The 27,212-nt window shown below is 36.5% G+C and overlaps 1 protein-coding gene across 8 annotated transcripts in view; it reads left to right on the top strand.

The window, feature by feature from the left end:
* Positions 1-333: 333 nt before the first annotated feature.
* LOC133532465 (nucleolysin TIAR) overlaps positions 334-27,212 on the top strand; it is a 231,756-nt gene continuing 204,877 nt past the window's right edge. For 3 of the 8 annotated variants that reach the window (XM_061871151.1, XM_061871153.1, XM_061871152.1), the window contains exon 1: positions 346-668. The gene's annotated coding sequence lies outside the window, so the exon portion shown is untranslated. Of the gene's footprint in view, positions 669-27,212 lie in introns of all 8 variants that reach the window. The other 5 variants (XM_061871155.1, XM_061871157.1, XM_061871156.1 and 2 more) reach the window with 5 other exon arrangements.

Raw genomic sequence — 27,212 nt, 5'->3', positions numbered from 1 at the left:
TAAGCTACTTTGAAATAACAATTCATATAGATAACTTCACAAATGAAAGCTACTTTACATATTAGATCCTGTTTCATGCATTATTACTAAAAAAATATTTTAAGCCCGCCATTTATAAAACCTACTCACAAAAACATTACATTTAACATTTAAAACATTACCCAATTCATTATTCTATAGGAATCGATAGAAAAACTATGTTCAGCACTAGTAATTAAATTTACTAACATTCGCGATGCCAAATTTCGTCGGTCGTACGCGTGCAAGCGAGACAAAGCGTCCACGCGTTAGACTGAGACAGCTATACGGGCAAAGCTACGCCCAATCAATGCATACTGCCTTCCTGCAGAGCCTTAGTGTGTCCGCGGCGCTCGAGGAGGTGCGTCAACGTGAAATTAAAAAAAAATACAAAAAAAAAACATTTAAAAAAATCAATTGCGCAAAAAAAATCATCGTGGTTAACGGGTTAATATTAAAATTGAAATACGTGGTAAAATTAGTGTGGCCGTGATTTATTTAGATTTAAACAAAGGGTATGCATAAAAATGTTAGTGGTTTTCATTCATCAAGGGGAAATTCAGCTATATGTGGTGTTTAAGCCGTTTTTGAAATAAGTGAGTCGCATGCACTGCGTCCTTTGTTCCGGAGCGTCGCAATTCCAAAACGAAGTAAGTGACACACAAAGACAAAAGATCAGCGCTTGAGGAGGAATAATTTTAATAATTCAATTGCATAGTAAAATTTTTTGTATGGAAATTGATTTTTTTTTCTTTAGTTTTCGCGTCGGTTACGACGTTTTGGTGTTGACAGTTCATGTTCAGCCATGTTGCAAGAACGGATCGCTATTTCTATACGGAGCGGTCGGCTTCATAATTATGTCAAAGGACACCTTTGTTTTAACGGGAAATTGAATATTTTGCAATTGGATTTTTTGAATAATCTGTATTGTAAGTTTAAGAGGATAATATTCTACAATTTTCATTGTTGCCATTAGTTAACACAAAATAAATTTAGAACCCCCTTTTTTTTAGAAATTGATGTTTTTTCATCAGACTTTACATATTTTTTTAACGAATATTATTTTTAAATCATCCACTAGTATATCTTAATAGAAACAAAAACTTTTTTCTAAGTATTGCTATCATACTTTTCAGAAATATTGGATATGATCCTTATTTAAAGGATGTAATATTGTCCATTTTGCATTGAAATCGCAAAATCTCAATAGTTTTAGAAAAAAAATCCTTTGTTTTGCGACCTGTCTGCTCTAGCGGATAGTGACCCTGCCTATGAAGCCGGTGGTCCCGGGTTCAAATCCCGGTAAGACCATTTACTTATTTGAGTAGTGAGCATAGATATTTGTTCCTAAGTCATGGGTATTTTCTATATATTTAAGTATTTATAAATATTTATATATTAAATATATCGTTCTCTAAGTACCCACAACACAAGCCTTATTGAGCTAACTGTGGGACTTAGTCAATCTGTGTAGGATGTCCAATACTAATTATTTATTTTTAATAATATATAGTCAACAAATTAATCATAATGTGCTAGGAAATATTAATAATAGTACTATTCTGATGTCTATCGTAAGTCCTTTAAAAGGTCTAAGGAATTTGATGAATCAATTAACGAAAGTACGGCTTAGGATAGGTACCCTAATACACGAAATCTAGGTACTTCGGCCAAAATATTTTTTAATGGCTAATAGAAATTGAGTACAAATTTTGTTTCGAGAGACAAATTAGTTAACACATTCGCTACCATCGTTTTCGTAGTGCTACGCTCGTAGCCGATCCCAGCGTTTTCCCACGTTGTAGAGGAAAGCGACCACGAACAGAGAACCTGCCGAGCGGGTTCCCGGTACTCAATGTGTAAAATATAACATTTCATTTATTTTTCTATAATAGTCTTTCATCACGGCAGCGAAGTTTTCAGAATAACTATAATATTTATGCCTTTATTGGGATGGATATAAAACATGGGATGTCCCAAAAATAACTGCGTTACTTTACGAAAACCTTATATTTTATTCGAAAAAAAATTGTGGGAAGAGCATTGGTTAGTGGTAAACAATAAGAAACTTTTGGAGCTCAAGTGTTTCAAATAAATATCACTCTATTTACTTCATTTTTAAAATTATGCTAATAAATCTTTGGGACACAATAAATAATAACAGAGTTACATATTAAAACAGTTGAATTAAGGAAAACGAAAGAATTTTATTCCATGTTATGTATTACATTGTAATTAATTATTATTTTTGAAAACAAGTGTAATTTTCTCATAAGTTACCTACATTTTTTGCAGTAGTTATTGTATTCAATTTGAAAAGGGACAAGTTTTTAGGCATTAAATGATATATTACATACCTAGGGCAGAAAAGTAAGAAAAGTCTCTCTAAAAACATTCATAAATCAATGTGAAATGCTATTTTTCTGTTCGACGGGGCAAGAAAGCGGCAACTTCGGTCGCCGCGTGCCGAAAGTTGGCGCTTTCTGCGTAGAGAGCAGAAAAAGTATTTTGGCCTAGTTAACAAAACACGCTGCAAGCTACCGGTCGATCTGCGTTCTCAATAAGCTGCTAATTGAGTTTAAACTGATATTCAAAAGCAATATTTTTAAGGCGAGACTTGACGAGGAAGAATAGCTTTGCGTTAATTGCGTTACTAGCGAAATAATGGCATTTTTTCTATGATATTCCATTTCGGGAAAAAACGTTTTCCATCACAAAATCTTAACAAATTAGTTTGATTTTGTTCTTGTTTGAAAGTTTGAAAAAAATCATGGAAAATGATAAATATGTTGAAGTGGACAAACGTTTTCTTTCTCGGACGATTTTTTTTACACTTCTCTCTTAAGTTTATGTAAAGTTTCCTTTTAAAAAATCGGCCAAGAGCATATCGGACCATGCTCAGAGTATGGTTCCGTAGTTACTCTTCCGTCACAATAAGCTAAAGCTAATTTTGTTCTAATTCAAAAAATATTAATGTCAGAGCATTCCTGAGAAGTAACCAAGTTTCTGGGTTTGTCCAATGGCTAAGGTCACCCTGTATATGTATTATAGCTAAATGAGTGCTACATTTACACAAGTTATACGTCCTTCCAGACGAATATGTTTGCAAGAAAGTAATGCATTAAAAGCAAATAAATATAATACACCACTACCCTTCATACCAAGCGGCGGCTGCAGGGCGTCATTATTATCACTTTTTCTTTTTTTTTATACTACGTCGGAGGCAAACAAGCATATGGCCCGCCAGATGGTAAGCAGTCTCCTATGTACGCCTGCAACTCCAGATGAGTATTGTATCGGAAACGGATCGAATAACTAAAATTAGAATAGGAAATTAGAAATAACGTAAAATGTTAAATTATTCAGATACATTTTCAGAAGTAGGTTGTAACAAAATAGTTGTAAAGATAGGCTTTTATTTTCATAATTATGGTGTATTTTTGTATTAAAATATATTTTGTTATATATCGTCCGAAACGTCATAAGTTTTAACGGAATTCTAGAATTTTTTTTTTCTATTTTAAATCAATTGTCCTGTAAAGTGATCCGATAAAATTATCGAAAAAAAATCGTTCACATTTATCTAAAAAAAATTACGGCTTAGTTTTACTAATAATTAAAAGGAGAAAGAAGTCAATATCCTTTGAACAAAACAAGGTTTTTAACAAATCTCTTTTTATTTAACTACAATAGTATTTGTGTTACCACCAAACGGAGGGGAAGATTTGTCTTCATTGCGTTGTACCGGCCTTTTGATGACCGGTCTGGCCTAGTGGGTAGTGACCCTGCCTATGAAGCCGATGCTCCAGGGTTCGAATCCCGGTAAGGACATTTGTGTGATGAGCACAGATATTTGTTCATAGGGGGAGCAGCATCGAAAGAAGCGCTGGTGGCCTAGCGGTAAGAGCGTGCGACTTGCAATCCGGAGGTCGCGGGTTCAAACCCCGGCTCGTACCAATGAGTTTTTCGGAACTTATGTACGAAATATCATTTGATATTTACCAGCCGCTTTTCGGTGAAGGAAAACATCGTGAGGAAACCGGACTAATCCCAACAAGGCCTAGTTTACCCTCTGGGTTGGAAGGGCAGATGGCAGTAGCTTTCGTAAAAATTAGTGCCTACGCCAAATCTTGAGATTAGTTGTCAAGCGGACCCCAGGCTCCCATGAGCTCTCATGAGGAAGAAGAAGAAGGGGGAGCAGCATCGGAGACGTCAGATTTTTGGCGCGAGGTGTAAATATGAAGTTGTCCACGAGATGGCGGAACCTACTATATACAAGAAAACGTACGAGAACGGTAGATGGCAGCACTTGTTTTGGCGTGAAGTGTCAATGTACATGTTTATGTTTCCCATTCAGGCCACAAGATGGCAGGCCCTCCAACGGTCCCTGTAAAAGGGGGTAAAACATAAGAAAAGTTCAAGTTGTCTACGGAACCCTAAAAAGATACCCTAACTGGAATATTGTCACATGAATCCAATTATTTGTGGCGCCATATAAACGAGTATTAGGTTAAACTAACGCTCAGGACAATTTGATTGATATACCAAACATCCATTCGCCATCCAAAATCCAACCTTATAGTAACTACATAAAGTCCAAAACGAAACAAACAAATACACCTATCTATCTTGCAAAAATATAACCTGTAGGTGTTCAAAGAAATATCAACCTTAATCTGTACATATTCGATGGATATTTCAATGTGACTATGGGGTAGTTACGTGCTTTTTGATCTGAGTTGTTATTTGATTGATATTAGAGATTCCCATTGTACATATAGAGAGTGGAGAGGTTTTTGGAGAGCCGTGACTAGTGATGGGCAGCTTGTAAGTTTCCAAAGTGAAACTTACCTTAAATTTCATGTAAGTTCCAAATGGAAAAAAATCGCTTAATATTTCTTTTAATTTTCCTTGGTTTATCTCTTTTAGCGAACAGGCAGACAGACGCGGAGGGGTGACTTTGCTACATAATATGTTAGGATATAAAATTCGTTAAAGCTCTGCCTGCTGTCTTGTCTCAAAGCTGTTCACAATTTTTTTTACATCCGAATTAACAGCATATTACTAAATAGAATGAAACGTCAAACGGAGTCTATAATGCTCAATAAAAACATTACGTATAGGTATTATGGTTTATTAGGATAACGATTATGAAAGAGTAAAGTACAAATGTACAGATATAGTGAATAACCCTTTCCCTTCGTGTTTTCTCGGAAACGTTCGTATTTATCATGCTATTTCAGTCAACCTCAGTACTTTTTGTACTGAGATCGACTGAAATAGCATGACACGTATTTCGCCAGGTGACAAGCAAAAGTCACTAATTACCACCACAAGTTCATAGCCATAATTAACCATATTACTACAGGAATAAGGCTTATTTTTGTTTAATAATTTTTTAGTGATTAGTGAGTTTTGCTTGTCACCTGACGATTTGTGGAAATATGATGAGAAAGGATTATTCACTACATCTGTAGGTATATATTATTATGTTTAATATACACATACGAAGCAAAACAAATAGCAAATATGTAAAAAAAAAAGGAAGAAGTCGCGGCGTAACGTGGTCTTGAATTTCCGTCCATTGTACAATAACCGGGTACGATATCCCTTAATAGCCACTGGTTACTGTAACATAATGTCAAATTTTCCGATCACAATCCGTTCTACTGACGTCAGAAGTAGCAGAAAGGTTACATGAAAATTCGGTAATATTTCTATCAGAAACATTTCCTGACAATCATGTAATTAAAATATGTCACCGTTAGGGAAATGTTTCAGAAATTGCCCATCTCTAGCCGTGACGCCTCCAATTTTTTTGAAGTAGTACTTTTTCTAACATTGGGGGCATTTATATCCCAAAATTCAGTGTATTATTAATAATTAACTGTATATATTATTATACAAATATTATAAAAATTGCCTTATTTAAAGTTTTTGTTTATAATATATTTAGGATATTAGTTTTTACGAAAGCAACTGCCATCTGACCTTCCAACTCGGAGGGTAAACTAGGCATTATTGGGATTAGTCCAGTTTCCTCACGATATTTTCCTTCACGGAAAAGCGACTGGTAAATATCAAATGATATTTCGTACATAAGTTCCGAAAAACTCATTGGTACGAGCCGGGGTTTGAAACCGCGACCTCTGGATTGCAAGTCGCACGCTCTTACCGCTAGGCCACCAGACTTCGACAAACACTACAAAAATATATCTGAAACAAAAAATGTTTTCTCAAACTACTATCTCCCTTCTTTCTTCTTAATTCAGTTTAGACTACCCACGGTTATTTCTCCGGTTTGTGAGCGAGACTGCACTATGTACAAATAAGGCGATGTCCCTCTCGCACACCGCAGCGGCGTGCGGCCGCACTCAATGTAAAAACCGCCTAAATCCATAAAATTTGTTAACACTTCTCTTTGTTATACCATAACAATGCGTTGAAAAAACTCAATTTGTTTTTTTTTGTTATGGAAACGTGTTTATCTCCTATATAAAGGGTTTGGAAGATATATAAATTTCGCTAAACATTTAATGTGAAAAATAATTATTGAATTTAATAATCGTCAAATTCGTAATCAGATTCGTGCTTTGAATTTGACAGCTAATATAAAAAATTAACGTTTGACAGTTCAGTTTCCTAGAAACTATGGAGTGTGGAATTAAGAGGAGTGGCATCTCTTATGGCAGAACTTATGCAAAAGTGTCCAGCTGTCAGCTATAAATAATAGTTCCAAATCTCTCCAGAGTAGCGCTAGAGTAGCTAAGAACCTAGGCGTTATTGACGGAGTGAATTGCGCTGTCTATGATTTGTTTTTTTTTGTTCAAGTACTCTAGGTATTGTAGCGCCACCTATTTAAAGTTTTTTGATGACACTTTTTGGTACATGGAGATTTCGTTCCTTATCTCCACCTTCCGTACTAGAAACATTGCTTTCAGCGCCATCTTTTGAAGGTAACTCCACGATTTTTTCTTAGACTTTACATTAGCTTACAGACATGCATATAAGAAATACAATTAGGAATAAAAGTGTGTAAAAACAATGACAAAAGCCATATACACCGTGGACCCATATAATCTGACAGATTTTAACCATGCAATTTCAATTTCAATTTATTCAATACTGTATTGTCATGTACATAATAGGTGTTACATTATATAAGTTAGATCATGACACCCTGTAAGGGCACACAATATTATTATTCTACATATTCTATTCTAGAGTATTCGGTAACATAATAATACCATTTTACTTAATAACAATTAAATAAAACGAAAATAAAGGACAGAAAATCTTATCAGTAAATCTAAGAAAAAACGTCAATGTCAACAATATATTGGTTAATGATTAATTCAATTGATTCGATTAATTGATTAATAATTTAAATAAATAATAAATAAACAAATATTATAGGACATTATTACACAAATTGACTAAGTCCCACAGTAAGCTCAATAAGGCTTGTGTTGAGGGTACTTAGACAACGATATATATAATATATAAATATTAATAAATACTTAAATACATAGAAAACACCCATGACTCAGGAACAAATATCCATGCTCATCACACGAACAAATGCCCTTACCAGGATTTGAACCCGGGACCATCAGCTTCGTAGGCAGGGTCACTACCCACTAAGCCAAACCGGTCGTCAATAATAATTTTAATATTGGCCGGAGGGGCATTACAGTCCGTGAATATAGGCAGACCGACGATATTTATGTATGTATGCATTCCTGATAAATAATGAATTGATTGAATAAGGAGCCAAAAATGTTATTTGACTTTTAACCGTTCCCTTTTTAACACTGAAAATTGTGTGTGCGTGTGTGTGGTGTTTTTTGCACACAACACGTTATTTCTTTTAACATTTATGGTGAAAAAAAACTTTGTAACGAATAAGTATTAAGAATAGTAGGTTTGTTATTTACAGATAAAAATTGCGAGTTTCCTTTAAATTTGAATGTGTGTCAGTAGATATGTCTGAACAGTCACATGGTGGCAGTGTCGAGGTCAAAAATGCGTTTTTCACCTAGTAATTACACGGCCCGATTCGAAAAATAAGATGCGATAACGATAAGTTCTGGTTTAGATAAGTTCTCATTTAGATATCGTTTGTATGTCGTATAATTGACAGAAGCAGCTCGATTCGGGCAACTGATGTCACTTTGACGTTAGAAATATCGTAGATAGATCTTATTGGGATCTCAGCGGAATCGAAATAAATGTCAATTTTGACATGTCGTTTTGTTATTTATCTTTTAAGGATCTTTCCAAGATCTTAAATGGGTCTTAATCATTCTTCGAATCGGGCCGACAGAAACAAATTTTTCAAAAAAAGGCCATTTCACACAGACCGACCTAGCCCCAAACTAAGGTTAGGTCCTAAACTTGTACTATAGATACTAGGCAACGATAAACATACTTACATAGATAAATACATACATATATACATAGAAAACACCCATGACTCAGGAACAAATATCCCCGCCCATTACACAAATAAATGCCCTTCCCGGGATTCGAACCCAGGATATTCGGCATCATAGGCAGGCGGCCCGATTCGAAGAATGATTAAGACATGTTTAAGTTCTTGAAAAGATCTTTAAAAGACCGATAACAAAACGACATGTCAAAATTGACGTTTATTTCAATTCTGCTGAGATCCCAATAGGATCTACGAGTATCTACGATATTTCTAACGTCAAAGTGACATTGGTTGCCCGAATAGAGCTGCTTCTGTCAATTATACGACATACAAACGATATCTAAATGAAAACTTATCTAAACCAGAACTTATCGTTCTTCGAATCGGGCCGAGGGTCACCTTAAAAATCTGTCGAGGTAAATGGGCCCACGATGTACAGTTTCTATCACATTCTATATCAGTACCCCTAGTGTAAATAAATTCGATTTTGAAACGTGACGTACGCGTTTGCGTTAAGTCTCATTTTGTATGGGTTTTTAAACAGCGCGCCAAGCGGGATGTTTTGGAAAGTCAAAAATCTCATACAAAATGACACTTAACGCAAACGCGTACGTTACGTTTCGCTGTCGAAAATATTTACACTAGGGGTACAGGCTTCTACATATTCGGTGTTTTGTTTTCTAGAGATACAAGTATGTGTGAGTTTCGATGCAGGTAACATATACATCAGGGATTTCGGAATGTAGCGAAAACTGTTGAAGATAGTACACTAAGTTGTAGAGATAACTGATCCGCTAGCGTAGAATATTTTTTGCAGGGTGGTCAGTTATCTCTGCAACTTACTGTACATAAATGCAAGTAGAAATCGTGTTAAATTTAAAAAAAAACCGGCCAAGAGCATGTCGGGCCACGCTCAGCGTAGGGTTCCGTAGTTACTCTTCCGTCACAATAAGCTAAACTGGAGCTCAAAGTATAGTAAATTGTTAACCAAGGGATGAAACGGTAACTTTCACCCGAGTTAAACAAATAGGCAAATTTGCATAATCAGTTCCTAATTAAAGTAAGTCTTTTTACTATGAAGGGGAAACTTTTTGCCATAGCTCAAAAACAGCTAAACTGATCATGTCCGCTATAGTTTTCATTTAATGTATTTCTTAAGCTCTACTTCCACGATTTTTTTCATATTTTTTGGACCTATGGTTCAAAAGTTAGAGGGGGGGGACACTTTTTTTTTTCTTTCGGAGCGATTATCTCAGAATATATTCACTTTATCAAAAAAATTTTTTTGAAAACCCCTATTAGTTTTGAAAGACCTTTCCAACGATACCCCACACTCTAGGGTTCAAGCGAAAAAAAAATTTCACCCCCACTTGACGTGTAGGGGAGGTACCCTAAAAAAAATTATTTTTTTAGATTTTATTGTACGACTTTGTCGGCTTTATTGATTTATATATCCATGAAAAATTTCAGCTTTCTAGTACTAACGACCACGGAGCAAAGCCTCGGACAGACAGACAGACAGACGGACATGGCGAAACTATAAGGGTTCCTAGTTGACTACGGAACCCTAAAAAGGGGCGTAGAGAGATTTACCTATTCTTGATTATTAAACGTGGAAAAAATATTTCATAACTATAATTTCGCTTTATAGGTAGTTTCCTCTACCAACAAATGCTAAAAAGTACGGAACCCTCGGTAGGCGAGTCTTTACTATTAAGAGGGAAAATAGCTTTGCGATCCAAGCGAAATAACGGTACTTTTTCAATGAAATTCCAGCTCGGGAGAAAACGTTTTCCACTAACTAAATCTTAACAAATCACTTTATGTCGATCACTTCAGCATAATATATACTAGATTTATAGGTTTCGCTTACAAAAATGTATTGCAAATTTTGCAAAAAAAAAGGAAAACGTATAATTATAGTTTTTCTAGTATCTAATATTTGATTGATTAAATATTTGTAATAGTATTTTGTTCTTTTAGTGATTTTAAAAATTTCACACGTAAAAGTGCCCCTGTGGCTTATTTGCTGAATAAACGTTTGTTTGTTTGTTTTCATTGTGTCTGTTAGCATACTAAAATATCATGGAGAATGGAAAATATTTAAAATAATAATAATAATTCAGCCTATATACGTCCCACTGCTGGGCACAGGCCTCCTCTCAAGCGCGAGAAGGCTCGGGCTATAGTCCCCATGCTAGCCCAATGCGGATTGAGGACTTCACATACACCTTTGAATTTCTTCGCAGATGTGTGCAGGTTTCCTAAAATATATTTATAAGTGGAAAAACATTTTCTCTTTTTTCATGGACGATCATGTGTATACAACCCTCTTAGCACTAAAAGATCGGTATCGTATCGTTGTGACATCTTTTTTTTTATTTACACAAAACGTATACATATTTACTTACTTACTCCGTTGGCTCAGCGACCCACAATGAGATTTGGCCTCCGAGACAAGACAGCGCTACTTTTCTCGGTCCTGTGCGACTTCTCGCCAATTTTCGACTCGAAGCTCGCGCAGATCCGCCTCCACCATGTCGCTCCAGCGATACCTGGGGCGTCCGATAGGACGTCCTCCTGCTAGGCGACCCAGGTACGCTCTTTTTACGTTCCAATCTTCGTCCATTCTCTCAAGGTGGCCCAACCAACGGAGTCTGTGGGCTTTACTTTCTCCCATGATGTTAGGTTCAGCCACTAGGTCTTCAATTTACAATACATACTTTCTAAAAATAATGCCAGCGAACAAAGCCCCCTAGGGCTTAACTGCCGCTGTAATCGCTCTTGCACTCTAATATGATGACGACCGGTTAGGCCTAGTGGGTAGTGACCCTGCCTACGAAGCAGATGATCCCGGGTTCAAATCCTGGTAAGGGCATTTATTCGTGTGATGAGCATGAATATTTGTTCCTGAGTCATGGGTGTTTTCTATGTGTTTAAGTATTTATAAATATTTATATATTATATATATCGTTGTCTAAGTACCCTCAACACAAGTCTTATTGAGCTTACTGTGGGACTTAGTCAATTTGTGTAATAATGTCCTATAATATTTATTTATTTATTTATTATAAGTAGGTTTATTGTTTATATTTAAAAACTCTGGAGTATTTCATATCACGAAGTCGGCCATCTTGATCCCCATTAGGGTTAGAGTCTCGGTTCCGCTTAAACCCGCCTTCGTGAAATGAGATATTCCTATAAGCATAGTTTGAATAGGGACCGTTAGACACCCTGAAGGAACCCTCTGCGTGCAGTAAGCTACGAGTAATGTATCGCTTGACCCAATTTCTTAATGTATCGGATGCAGGATCGATCCCGGCTGCGGCTCAGGTAAAAGCGGGCTTAATGCATAGTCAAAAGCTTTCTCTGTGACAACGATTTGGCTAAACACACGATATTAGACGTGCTTTACAAAGAACATGTCTTTGGCTCAGTGGTTGACTGGAATAGAATGCCTTAAGGCATTAAATCAATAAAATTTCAATGAGTAAGTAATAATATTTTGTATTTAGGTATGTTTTGTGGGCAAAGTTAGAATTTTTTATAACTTTACCCATTATTATAAGGAAATTACTCCCTTCTATATGGGTACTCTTAATGTATTAGATGCAGGATCGATCCCGGCTGCGGCTCAGGTAAATGCGGGCTTAATGCATAGTCAAAAGCTTTCTCTGTGACAACGGTTTGGCTAAACATCGTGTGTGTTTGTCAAAGAAAATGTCTCATTTAAGGTGTTTAAAGTGGGCAAAGTTAGGATATTTTACCTAGAACTTTGCCCACAAAATATACGGAAATTATCTAGTTGTACCTATATTCTCCATGAATATGCCGTAATGTCAGAGAATCAAGGTTAATATGTATATAGTCATTTATAACTAGCATTCATATTACTAACTACATAATAATACAACGTTAAAAGCTCTTATTTATATAATAATATATAATAAGATAAAGATATTAAAATTGATTGTCAATAATTGCCTTTAACAGAAAATGAGGCTGTTGTACCATGAAAAAAATGTCTACGTATATCAATAAATATGACGTAGAATTTTAAATCACTTTTTGTTATTTTTAATACGGATTTCTCAATGCAGGATCGATTCCGACTATGGTTCAGATATCGGGCTTAGTGCCACAAAAGCGGGCTTAGTCAAAAGCTTTCTCTGTGACAACGGTTCGGCTAAGCATCGTGTGTGTTTGTCAAAGAAAATGTCTCATTTAAGGTGTTTATAGTGGGCAAAGTTAGGATATTTTACCTAGAACTTTGCCCACAAAATATACGGAAATTATCTACTTGTACCTATATTCTCCATGAATATGCCGTAATGTCAGAGAATCAAGGTTAGTATGTATATAGTCATTTAAAACTAGCATTCATATTACTAACTACATAATAAAACAACGTTAAAAGCTCTTATTTCTATAATAATATATAATAAGATAAAGATATTAAAATTGATTGTCAATAATTGCCTTTAACAGAAAATGAGGCTGTTGTACCATGAAAAAAATGTCTACGTATATCAATAAATATAACGTAGATTTTTAAATCACTTTTTGTTATTTTTAATACGGATTTCTTAATGCAGGATCGATTCCGACTATGGTTCAGATATCGGGCTTAGTGCCACAAAAGCGGGCTTAGTCAAAAGCTTTCTCTGTGACAACGGTTTGGCTAAACATCGTGTGTGTTTGTCAAAGAAAATGTCTCATTTAAGGTGTTTATAGTGGGCAGAGTTAGGATATTTTACCTAGAACTTTGCCCACGAAATATACGGAAATTATCTCCCTGAATATGCCGTACTTATATCGTCAAACTGTACTTGTCTGTAGCAATGTAAATCAAAGTAAAGTATGGTATCCCTAAGAAACGAACAAAAAGCAGCAATTACATAGAACAGCCGTTAGTTTTTTTAAGGCCGCTCGCGTTCCTTTACAAGATCTTAAACGTGTTTTAATCATTCTTCGAATCGGGCCGTGATTGTATGTATGGGGGTCTCCTCTCTCAGCTTACATATTACGTTTCTGATTATAAAAATGTTATTTTGACACTGACAGATCGTATCCATATCTTATACCTTTAAACGAGCAATTCTTGTATATATATATATATATATTTCTGTGATCTCGGAAACGGCTCTAACGATTTCGCTGAAATTTGGTATATGGGGGTTTTTGGGGGTAAACAATCGATCAAGATTAGTCTTATGTTTGGGAAAACGCGTGTTTTCGAGTTTTCATGCGTTTTTCTTTCGACGCAGAATATGGTCGTTAATTTCGTGTTGCCAGCCACTGTCCGTCTGGTCCAGCGGGTTAAGACGCGGACGGCTAGCAACGAGTGTTACGGGGTCGAATCTCGCCCGGTGACTAACTTTTGTTTTTTTTTTTATATGTTCAAGTTTATATATAATTTTTTTATTTTTTATTGTTTTAGACAAGTTTAATTTAGTAAAAAAATGTAGTTAAGATTATCACCACCATATTACAATAAATAGTTACTGGGCTCGGTCGCCCAGGTACTCAGATCAAATCCAGAACAAATTCATAACCTGTGATTACGACCAGATTATACCTTCATGTAGATTATTTTTTTATAATATAAACCATCAAGATACTACAAACGAAACAAACATTTTATAATAACATAATAAATAACTAAATTGCCTAATTTAACAATACGATAAAAGCAACTTCAGTAGCCATTAAGTTATACTTCAAAACGTCGTATTTGACTTAAAATAACATGACAGTTGAGACGTTTTTGAAACGACCGATGCTTTGAAGTTCAAAGCGATGCCTACGGCGTAGCTCCGGGTCGTAGAGGGTCTACGCCGTAGACAGCTACGAAATATCACTGTGTACATATTAAAGCGAAGGTTGATGTACAATTTATGATTCGTCATCATCATATTAACATTATTATGGTTCCGTAGCCAAATGGCAAAAAACGGAACCCTTATAGATTCGTCATGTCCGTCTGTCTGTCCGATTATGTCACAGCCACTTTTTTTTTATTTACTTACGTATTAAGGCGATTAAGCGCTTCACATGTTTCAAAATAGAATACGGCTCGCTTGGTAGTAAGTGATCAACTTAGCCTATGGAGGCCTGCAACTACAGGAGTGTTACGCGTTGCTGACTACCGTAATAAACCTCCCATTTTTAAAGGTTTTGTGTATAATAGTTTCGTACTATAATTGCATACTTTTCATGTATGGGCTCCCAACTCAACTATAAAATTTATTTCGATATGCTGTAGTCAACTATAAAAAAAAATACCAATCATTTGCCGCCGCGCTCCCATAGAATAGGGGACGGGCGGGCTAGCTCCTGCGTTAATATTTTTGTACTACATTTTTGTCTACTTAGATATTTACTAATTTTCATTGGTTTAGATTTTATAGTAAACAAAATATTATTTTTGAGGTCTCGTAGAAAAAGTATTATATACAATAGTCATATAATCAAGCTTTTCAATCTCGTACCTAACTTAGGCAACTCAGCAAGCTTCGTTGCCTAAACACGTACTCGACTGAAAAGCTCTCTATTATATAACGATTGTATAAAATACTAAAATACATAGAAAACACCCATGACTCAGGTACAAATATCCATGCTCATCACATAAATAAATGCCCTTATCAGGATTTGAACCCGGCACCATCGGCTTCATAGGCAGGGTCACTACACCCACTAGGCAAGACCGGTCGTCAAAATTTATATAAAGCCTGACCAGTAATATATGATCACGCACCATATTGCGGAATTTCATTGGAACTAAATTTTCATACTTAACTGAACTGTCACCCTATATGTTTCTCTATGAATATATGAGACTAACAACGCTCTCTTGACAATGATCATATATTTCTGGTTGGGCTTTAGATACAATATTGTTTTCCCATATACGCGTCTTCACAAGCGATGGTCTACTTTTCTCTTAAGTAGGGTAAAACAGCATCCCTCGGTGTTATCACCTAATCTAATTCGGCCCAATAAGCACAAAAGCCTCGTCAGTTTGACAGCTGCCGCCATATTGCAACATGGCGGATTCCACTCACGTCTCCCGCGAATCGTCGGGTACACAAACAGGGCACCGGTATTAACTATGACCGGTGTATTTCATTTGTTTTGATACAAATATAGTGGGCTGGTAAAACCTGACAGATTTTAACCACGCATTCCTGAGGCCATAGGGAGTAAATAATGTTATAGTGAGTTTTGGTCAAATTCCCGGACCCGGATTGGACCCGAGTACGTCCTTAAAATACGTCTAAAAGAGAGGTATGGGCATTGTGAATGTCATCTTGCTTTGTGTGGTAGGGCACAGCACAGCGGATGTTATTCCAGATCTAGAACAGAGCCCAACTGGGGAAGTACCTCCACCTTACAGAAAACCGCAGTCAAATAACACTAGACCCTACTCATAGTGGTGTGTCCCTGCCGGTGAGTAAGGTTGCCAGAGCTCAACGAGGGGAGAGGGGTTTAGGGTCGGCAACGATAAATGTTTTCATACTAAAATAGAAAAAAATACAATAAATTTTGGGGGCTCCCCATACTTAGAACTGAAACTCAAAAATGTTTTTTCATCAAACCCATACGTGTGGGGTATGAATAGGTCTTTAAAAATGATATTGAGGTTTCTTATATAATTTTTGTCTAAACTGAATACTTTGCGCGACAGACACTTGCAAAGTAGTAAAATGTATGTCCCCCTGTAACATCTAAAATAAGAAAATGATAAAACTAAAAAAATATATATGATGTACATTACCATGCAAACTTCCGCCGAAAATTGGTTTGAACGAGATCTAGTAAGTAGTTTTTTTAGTACGTCATAAATGGTACGGAACCCTTCATGGGCGAGTCCGACTCGCACTTGGCCGCTTTTTTTATGATGGATCGATTGATAGTAAGCGATTTGCGTTTTTTATCTCATATATTTGTCCCTAAATTATGGATGTTTTCTATATATCTAACTATACACGATGATTTCGGGGTCGTGGAGCAATAGAACAACACATCATATAGAATTTAAAGATCATATTTATTTTCACTAATAATTATAATCATTATTCAGATGACAGAAAACATTTTTGCGTACAATTTGGTCACCCGACTCAATATGGCGTCTTGTCGCGTTCCATATAGGGACCGTGCGCGTTGGAGGGTCTGCCATCTTGTGGCCTGAATCGGAACCATAAACATGTACATTTACACGTCACGTGTTTTCTTGTGCATAGTAGGTTCTGCCATCTTGTGGGCTACATCGGAACAAAAAACATCACATTTACGCCTCGCGCCAAAAATCTGACGGCTCCTGTGCTGCCTCCTACAGTTCATGCACGCTCCCTATAGCGTATGTCAAAAGTTATAGAGGTGACCATGATTACTTAGTATAAGATTACTAAGTAATCTTACTACTTGAGTATGGTACCCTAAAAATAAGAATTAATCGAAAAATCACAACTACAGTATTGAAGTGTTTTGACGGAAAATTTAGAGGTTATTACACAAATGTCCCACAGTATGCTCAATAAGGCTTGTATTGAGGGTACTTAGACAACGATATATATATAATATATAAATATTTATAAATACTTAAATACATAGAAAACACCCATGACTCAGGAACAAATATCCATGTTCATCATACGAATAAATGCCCTTACCAGGATTTGAACCCGGGACCATCGGCTTCGTAGGCAGGGTCACTACCCACTAGGCCAAACCGGTCGTCAAAAGGTTTGCCTATAGCCTTTCATTTTCGCCCAATCTGATTGCACTGCCAATTCAATCAGGTGGTGTGGACGCAAACACAGGATATTGTGCTCGCCGATTCCACTGTGAAATTGTGTACGTGTGGACGCTAGAATGAGATTGACGCTTCATTACTCGAATCGTAACACTTCACAAGTAAAATTGCACCTATGGCAAAGAGAATTAAGAAGACCAAAAATTCTCACTCTATACAACGGTTTTGTTACCAAAAATACTATTATTTTCGTAGTCTACATCTAGCGTCAAGTAGCGGAACTCTCAGTACTGCTACTCGACAATAGATGTTGCGGCAAACAAAAAGTCTAATGGCTCTAGACGATGGCCCAGCGCTAGGTGTAGGGTTAGAGTCGGTGTAGCTTTATATAACGTTCATAAGCGCATTGTAATATGCCTACTTGAATAATAGAATATCTTTATTTTAATCTTTATCATTACAACGATTGAGTAAAGTTTTTATAAGTATCTACAGATATAAATTGCGAGTTTACTTTAAAACTTTCATGTCTGTCAGTAGGTATGTCTAAACCAAGTCACATAGTGGACTAGACTAGAGACTTGTTTTTCACTAAGTTATAACAGAAAAAAAAATCATAATATCTAAAACAAGATCGACTTCAGGAAACTTTGTATGACATTTTACACCCTAAATGCGGTCAAGATTACACCTTTAAAATCTGTCGGGTTTAATTGACCCACGGTGTACATACCTATACAACTTCTGACCAACGCTCAGTTGACTTCTCCGGGCACGACCGCCTAGAGGAGTACTCCCTATTAGTATTCTGTTCTGTGATCCTGCCTTATCCTGCCAGTTCTGTCAGGTGACATTCATTGATTTTGATATGCTAGACATTCCGCCCTTGACTGCATCTGTGTGTTCCCAGGCTTGCTTGTTGAATACTTGCACTTTTCAATTTGCATAATAAAACTGTAATAGATGACTAGAAAATACGAAACGCTATTTGTTATAGCTTGTCGACGCAATAGGTTCAAATGTTGTTCTTAATAAATAATAAAGACTGGTAGCTTTGTGAGCTGTAGGCCTCGTGAACATAATTAAGAACTGAATGAATGTATGCCTCCGCTATTTTGAATAAAATCGAAATCTGAATCGACAAACACGACGACCGGTCTGGCCTAGTTGGTAGTGACCCTGCCTACGAAGCCGATGGTCCCGGGTTCAAATCCTGGTAAGGGCATTTATTCGTGTGATGAGCATAGATATTTGTTCCTGAGTCATGGGTGTTTTCTATGTATTTAAGTATTTATAAATATTTATGTATTATATATATCGTTGTCTAAGTACCCTCAACACAAGCCTTATTGAGCTTACTGTGGGACTTAGTCAATTTGTGTAATAATGTCTTATAATATTTATTTATTTATTTTATAAAATATATTAATCATTGAACCTACTCACAAAATTTCAAGAGCATCTGTTAATAATTGTGACCTGTAGAGGAAATCATACGGATATACTCGTACGAAAGCATTTTTGCCGGAGCTGAAACCGAGATCGTCGCTAACGCTCGGTCAGTTAAACGACATTTTTTACGCTTATTAAAATTAATAATAATAATTTAAAAAATCAGTTTTAATGATACTAAATGCTTTTCAATTTTTATCTAAAATTATTATAAATAAAACATCAATGAAATTTTTGCGCTGCTTATTTATTTATTTATTTAAACTTTATTGCACAGTAAAAATATACAGTTACGAAAGGCGGATTTAATGCCCCAAGGCATGCTCTACCAGTCAACCTTTGGGCCAAACAGAGATGTGACTGTAGCATTAGTTTATAAGACTGCTCAATATTTTATTCAGTATAAATTTTATTTTGACACTTGGAGAGACTTTACACTTCCAAATCTTATTAGTATTAGTACTCTGACGTTGGGGACCTTTTACATCCCCGGATGTTATGTATTTTTAACCATAGGGTATATAATATATAATCTCTATTGTATTGTAGTAATTATTTATTTTAAGATTATTATAATGTAATGTTTACCCAGGTATTTGCTGTTGTATTTATAAATGTTGTTATGTATTTTTCATGTCACTATATGATGTTACTATAAATGTTGTACTGACTTGTAAAAGAGCCCTTGAGGCCTACTTGCAGAAAAAAAAATTGAATTTGAATTTGAATTTTGAAACCCATTAGGCCAGACTGGTATTCAAAGTAATGGATAAATATCACCAGAATTCGAACTAGTCCACTAAGCCGAAGTTTTTTACCAATATAACTTTTGTAACAGCTCTTGACCTGTACCCCTAGTGTAAATTTGATCGACATCATAACGTGACGAACGCGTTTGCGTTAAGTCTCATTTTGTATAGGATTTTGAGTTTCCAAAACGTCCCGCTTGGCGCGCTCTTTCTAAATCCAATACAAAATGAGACTAAACGCAAACGCGTACGTCACGTTTCGAAATCGAATTTATTTACACTAGGGGTACAGATGTTGTTTTCACTTGTCATAAAACATGCATAAAACAAAGACCTTAATTTAAGTTGGTGTCATAGTTACCCTATCCAGTATAGTGAGACCTCTAAATACGTGACGTCGCTATATGGAGCTAGTTAGAGTTAAACTGGTTATTAAAATATCAGGTATGGGTTGAATTTGAATAGAATACCTAGATCTGCAGTGGCAGCATTGTTTCCTTTTTTATCGCTTGTCACTATGCCCGTCACTTTCACGCTTACATACTTGTTAGAACGTGACAGACATGTTGACAAATGATAAAGAGCCGACCATCTTAGGCCTAGACTACTCATAATGATTATAATGATGGTTGTTTTTGGATTTACCTGCTTTATCGTGACAGAGTAGAATGATTAAGACACGTTAAGATCGATAACAAAACGACATGTCAAAATTGACGTTTATTTCGATTCCACTGATCTATCTACGATATTTCTAACGTCAAAGTGACATTGGTTGCCCGATTCGAGCTGCTTCTCTCAATTATACGACATACATACATCTAAATGAGAATTTATCTAAACCAGATATTATCGTTATCGTATCTCATTTTTCGAATCGGGCCGTTTGTAGTCAACTAAATTTACTGCCATCTTTCGACATAGGACTAAAACTCGTAGAATGGCATGTGGCTATTTGACCGATGTGCTTTCACTGATATATGTTAAATTAAATATGAAACGGTGTTGCCATCTACTCGAGTTTAGGCTAAATGGTCGCGCACTGTGCGGTTTAAGAGGAATTTCCTCCCGCGGACGCTCCGGCTGTGGAATGAGCTCCCTGCCGAGGTTTTCCCGAGGGTATACAGTATGGGGTTCTTCAAAAAAGGTGTGTACAGCTTTTTAAAGGGTCGGCAACGCGCATGTAACACCTCTGGAGTTGTAGGCTACGGCGACTGCTTACCATCAGGCGGGCCGTATGCTTGTTTGCCACCGATGTGGTATAAAAAAAATTTACAAACTATTACCGCTATAAAAAGAATACCTATATTCCTATTGGAGGTATTGTTTTCATTTCGCTTTTGTTTTTACCGCTATTTACAATATTAAATACCTTTATTCAATACCGCTATTTATATACACTTGAAAGGTAAGATGTCAATCAAAAAATAAGGCAAGATGTTGATGGTAAGATGTGAAAAAAAAGAAACTACTATTAAAGTCCAATACATAGGCGTAGAACATAGACACAGAAGAAGACATAGACATGTTTACATGCAATGCTACAAAACATTACAAGCTTTAGAATTAGACTACAGGTGTGATATTGTAATGTCACTCGATCTCTCTCACTCTGACAAAGTGTCTACTATTATTAAGTACTGGATAAGAAAATTAATTTGCGACGTATGTCATACATACTACTATTTGACTTTTCTGTAATTGACATTGACATATATTACCGGTAATGGTTTTTAAGGATAACATGTCAAATACAGGTATTGTTGTCTAATGCCAATATTTCTAATAGACATGAATATCGTTATTGATTATACCGGTAATTTAAAACCGGTAGCCAGAATACCGGTAACGATCCCTTGACTCTTACCTACTTAATAAAATAAGGACACAAACGCCAGTGAAGTACTTTTACACTAAAGTTTAATAAATGAAATTGTGTCGCAAAGACGAGTATGTGCCACTGCCTTTAGAATTTCGCTGGGTTTTCTATTTCAGTGAATTAAATGCAGTCCTAAAACGCCACAAAACATTAACTTATAAAATTAACACTAATAATATTAATAAACGGAAAAAACCAAATGCAATCTCTGCGCCACAAACTAAATCAGTTTTTGCTAAAAGACAATATGAGTTTCGATCAGCTAAAGTATATAATAAAATTAATAGCGTTCATATATACATTCTACCCTAAAAATATATATACATAAGTTGTTGCAGTTGTTATAATTCTATTGTTTTGTTTTTATTAAGTAAAATGCTAAAATGCAATATCATCGAAAGATAATATATGTACCTATACGAACATGTTATATTGTAAGCAAAACATCCTGTGGAAGAGCGGTGTTCTCTTAACACAAGTATCTTAAATACTTACAAAGAGGCACCAGCACAGCTACTGTATACCAAATCATAGTTACTGAATAAAAGTATTTTTATTATTTTATTTTATTTTTATGTAACTAATGCTGTGCCACAGGTCCCAGGTATGTGGTAATGTGCCAACCAGGGCTCAGAAACCGTTTTATTTTTCAAACCGGTTTCGTTCATTCAGCCGCGCGCGAAAAGGACTCCGTTTCTATTTGCGGTTACCGGTTCTGTTCAATTGATATACCAGTTTATGCCAAATTCGTTCGCAATTTCATCTTGTAGTACGAACTTAACCGGTTTAATTGAAAATGTCAAAGCAAGGCGTAGAACGACCGAGTTTTTTTCTCCCTTTCAAACATTGTGAGTTTAACCGGCATAAAATTTTATTTACAATAATAATGTATAGGTATACATATACAAAAGGATTACTATAACTAGCTTAAATCTAAAATACGCCCTTAAGGCATTGTACCAAGGATGCTCGCGGCATTTTCTCGTTGTATCGCAATGTTGATACGTTGTGAGAGGAAGCCGCCAGCTCTTCGATCATCCGTTACGTCAACCAGACGTTTCGCGATATCTGCAAAAAATTTGTGCGCGCTGGGCCCCACCGATATTATATCGCTAAAAAATAATGTTCTGTTAACTTACCGATAAGAACAAAGAACATATTTTTGGAGGTAATGTTTTGTCAATTAATCGGTTTATTATGAACGAAATAATACAACGGTTTTGCAATGATATTCACAGTTATATCAATAGCGGTTGATATTTATCTGCGATTTGGTGCTAAGGTACTTCCCCAGTTGGGCCCTGCTCTAGATCTGGAATGACATCCTCATTCACAGTGCCCTCTTTTGGACGTAGTTTAAGGACATACCCGGGTTTAAAAGTAATTGTGTAAAGTAGTTGTTTATTCATTATTTACTTCTATAAGTTTCATTAATCCTGTCACTTATAATTGAATTTTCATGTATATTAAATCGAAATAGTTTTCAATATTAAGTAATTTATTTAATGCTCTTTGTAGTTAAACTGTAGGTACAGTCGGCGTCAAAAGTAGTGGATCAAACTACGAGTCAAAAGTATTTAACCATTGTTTAATAACTTAACAATACTATATAAATTGGCTATGAATCGTATGTCTTTATCTGTCATTTGGACTTATGAATTTGTAAGAAAGGCATAAAACCTAATTTAACAAAATCAGTAGGGCTAAGATGGTCAGCTATTTATCATTTGTCACCATGCCTGTCACGGTCTAACAGGTATGTAAGCGCGAAAGTGACGGGCATAGTGACAGGTGATCAAAATGGAACCATGCGGCCACCGCAGGTTCAAAGTTTTATGAATGAAATATGAATAGAAATTGCAAATCTCCTTCTTCTTCCTCCTGCCCTTATCCCACGTTATGTGGGGTCGGCACAACATGTTCTTCTCTTCCATTCTCCTCTATCTTTCGTCACCTCAGCACTCACTCCTTTCTTTCTCATATCCTCTTTCACACAATCCATCCAAATAATAGAAATTGTAAAAACTATGCATATGCGCGGAGGAGGACTAACTTGTGTTGCAGCAGTAACTCAGCAGGTGCTTGTGAAGCATACGTTTGTAAACAAACTTGCTTGGGTCTTGTATAATTATCATTTTGACTTATTTCAATGAAAAAATCGCCAGCCTTTAAGGTTATAGGTCAAATTGTAATGAAATCTGACATATTTGTTTGTTATTTGCAATTTCTATTGAACCTCACTTTAGTACAATTAGACTGCGACTGTTATAGATATAATTATATATTTATTAGGAAAAGTATTAGAAAATGCCAGAAACTTTTTTCATCCGATAGTACTGGTGCTGACTGTACCCATTTATTGTCGAACCAAGCTAACTCTGCGTGGTATTTGCAGTAAAGTGTGGCCATGTCATCACTAATATACGATGCTATATGACGACGACGACCGGTCTGGCCTAGTGGGTAGTGACCCTGCCTACGAAGCTGATGGTCCCGGGTTCAAATCCTGGTAAGGGCATTTATTCGTGTGATGAGCATGGATATTTGTTCCTGAGTCATGGGTGTTTTGTATGTATTTAAGTATTTATAAATATTTATATATTATATATATCGTTGTCTAAGTACCCTCAACACAAGCCTTATTGAGCTTACTGTGGGACTTAGTCAATTTGTGTAATAATGTCATATAATATTATTTTTATTTTATATGCGTCTCGTTTACCGTTTACGAAACGTCAAGGACACCGTAAAGTATATACGAATCAAGTCCAAATCTGAGGGTCGCAAAGTTGGACACTCGAAACAATGTGAATTTTAATTCTTTTGTGGTGAGCGTTCCGACTGATCGTCTAGCGACCTTCCACAAGGTGGAGTTTGACCGAAAGGTTGGGAAAGGACACTGCGGGGTTGCGAAATGCGTCGTAACCATAATTGTGTGTTTTTATAGTTTAAGATATATTTTATGACTATTGGCAAAGGTAATTAGGAATAGAGGTGGATTGTCAAAGAAAACTTTGTAGCCACGTAAATTTACTGCCATCTTTCGACACATGATTAAAACTTTTAGAACGCCATTTGACGTTGATCTCTATTCTTTCACTAATATGCGTTAAATTTGATATTCCACTGCCAAGGTATCTCTTCAAGGTAAGAGTAAATAGGTATCTCATAGGTAAGCGTGCTCCACCGTAGACCGCATCATTACTTACCATCAGGTGAGATCGTGGTAAAACGTCTGCCTATCCTCCATAAAAAAAAGTTAAATATCAAAAAGTGGCGCCATCTTACCGGGCACAACGTAAAGGTTATGGCGCCTTCGCTCGAAACTCCTTTGCCTGTAAAAGAAGTTGAAAATAGAGTTCCAGTTAATCCGGTTATAATACGAGCTGAAAATTGTTGATCATTTGACTTTTCGTTCGTCGCTATATCTATTGTCAACTAGCAGTACTGATAAATCCGCTTGACGCTAGATGTCGACTACGAAAACAATAAGCGTTTTGGTATGAAATGTATAGTCAGCACTCTATGACGTATACACAATAAAAGTTACGGAAGGTGGAGATAAGGAAATAAATCTCCATGTACCAAAAAGTGTCATCAAAAAACCTTAAATAGGTGGCGCTACAATACCTAGAATACTTGAACAAAAAAATCAAATCATAGACAGCGCACTTCACTCCGTCAATAGCGCCTAGGTTCTTAGCTACTCTAGCGCTACTCTGGAGAGATTTGGAATTATTATTTATAGCTGACAGCTGGACACTTTTGCAACAGTTCTACCATAAACTCTCTTAAATCTACTCTTAAATCCACAGTCCATAATAAAAGTGAAATGCGAACTACCTGCAAGTCAACACTCCGTTGTCAACCGTCATGGGCCATGACGGGCAGATAGGTCCCAAAGCACACGATCACACGGCCCGATTCGAAAAATTATTAAGACACGTTTAAGATCTTTAAAAGATCGATAACTAAACGACATGTCAAAATTGATGTTTATTTCGATTCCGCTGTGATCCCAATAAGATCTATCTACGTATGAAGGTGGAGGTAAGGAATGGAACCTCCATGTACCAAAAAGTGTCATCAAAAAACCTTAAATAGGTGGCGCTACAATACCTAGAATCTAGAATATTTGAAAAAAAAAAAAACAAATCATAGACAGCGCACTTCACTCCGTCAGTAACATGTTCTTAGCTACTCTAGCGCTACTCTGGAGATATTTGGAACTATTATTTATAGCTGACAGCTGAACACTTTTGCAACAGTTCTACCATAAGAGATTTCACTCCTTTTAATTCCACACTAATTCATATATCTACGATATTTCTAACGTCAAAGTGACATTGGTTGCCCGAATCGAGCTGCTTCTGTCAATTATACGTCATACATCATCCTCCCGCTGTCATTTCCTCCCGCGGACGCTCCGGCTGTGGAATGAGCTCCCTTCCGAGGTTTTCCCGAGGGTCTACAGTATGGGGTTCTTCAAAAAAGGAGTGTACAGGTTTTTAAAGGGTCGGCAACGCGCATGTAACACCTCTGGAGTTGCAGGCGTCCATAGGCTGCGGTGACTGCTTACCATCAGGCGGGCCGTATGCTTGTTTGCCACCGTCGTGGTATAAAAATAAAATAAAATACAAACGATATCTAAATGAGAACTTATCTAAACCAGAACTTATCGTTATAGTATCTCAGTCTTCGAATCGGACCGTTAATCTGTATTTTGTTTAACTCTTTTACATACACCGGAGCCTAGAAGTCACACACTCTATGCTTACTTATTTCTTTACGGCCGGTTGAAGAGGGAAGAAGTTTGTAGTATGTAGGTACCCGTTAACAAGAGCCCTAATTACATAATTCATGCCAACGCGGCACGTGTAACAGTTAGAGCACCCGACTCCTATCTTTCGGTGCATTGAGGTTATTCTATCAATGGGTAATTCCAAGACTCAAAAATATCTCCTTAAGGGGCTCCCCACGGTTATAATCGATTTTTCGCTAGTTACGAGTCGTTACTCCTTCATTTGCACTATAGATAGAATTATAAGACAAACGGCTATCGGTTCTTCAATCTTTTATCTCTATTCTGATCTGCCGGATCGGATCGGTCGTGTAGAGAGTGAGTGAGTGAGGTAAGAGCGACTGTGTGCACATTTTCGCCCGTAAAAATGGCAGAAAGATTTGTACGGTTAGACATATCGAAGGTCGCAACATACATTATATTATTTAGAAATGTATGATAAGTAAAAAATACGGTAAAAACATAATATCGTTTTAAACCTGCGGCCAGTGGACCAATTGTACGCAGCGGGCATACAGCGACTTGCGAGTCCAATATAACAACGCGTTTAGGGCTCTGGGGTTCTGCGTTGATGCTGCGATGGACGCAGCTCTATGTCTCGCGCTCCACTTAGGTAATTTATAAGTTTTGTATTTTAAAATAAATGTATTTATGCTATAATATATATTGTTATGATTGTTTACCTATTAGTGTTAGCAAATATGAATTTTACTTGGCAACATTCTTAAAATACCTAAGTTTAATATCAGGGTGATGGCACAAAGTAAATAGCGGCGGCGCGCGCCGGAGCGAGAGTCCGCTCAGTACAAAGTGCCATTTTCGCCGCACGCACACAGACGTGACATTTACGCACACAGACGTAAAATTTACGCACACAGACGTAACATTTACGCACACAGACGTTACATTTACAGGCGTTCTCGGGTACTCTTGGGCAGAGCTTAGTCGGGCTGTGCGCGTTGCTCACTTGACGTCCCCGCCGCTACGTAGGTACCTACTGTCATGTACGTCAAATTGCAGTCTCTAAGGAATGTAAACATGATAAGATTTATGTATAAACGAATCGATGTATGTATGTCTGTAAACTTATATTACCTACTCCTTTTTAAAATTCCAAT

Source organism: Cydia pomonella, chromosome 27, assembly GCF_033807575.1.
Source record: "Cydia pomonella isolate Wapato2018A chromosome 27, ilCydPomo1, whole genome shotgun sequence".
NCBI classification, from domain to species: domain Eukaryota; kingdom Metazoa; phylum Arthropoda; class Insecta; order Lepidoptera; family Tortricidae; genus Cydia; species Cydia pomonella.
The sequence above is the reverse complement of the archived record's forward strand: the minus strand, read 5'-3'. Positions and strand labels throughout refer to the sequence as shown.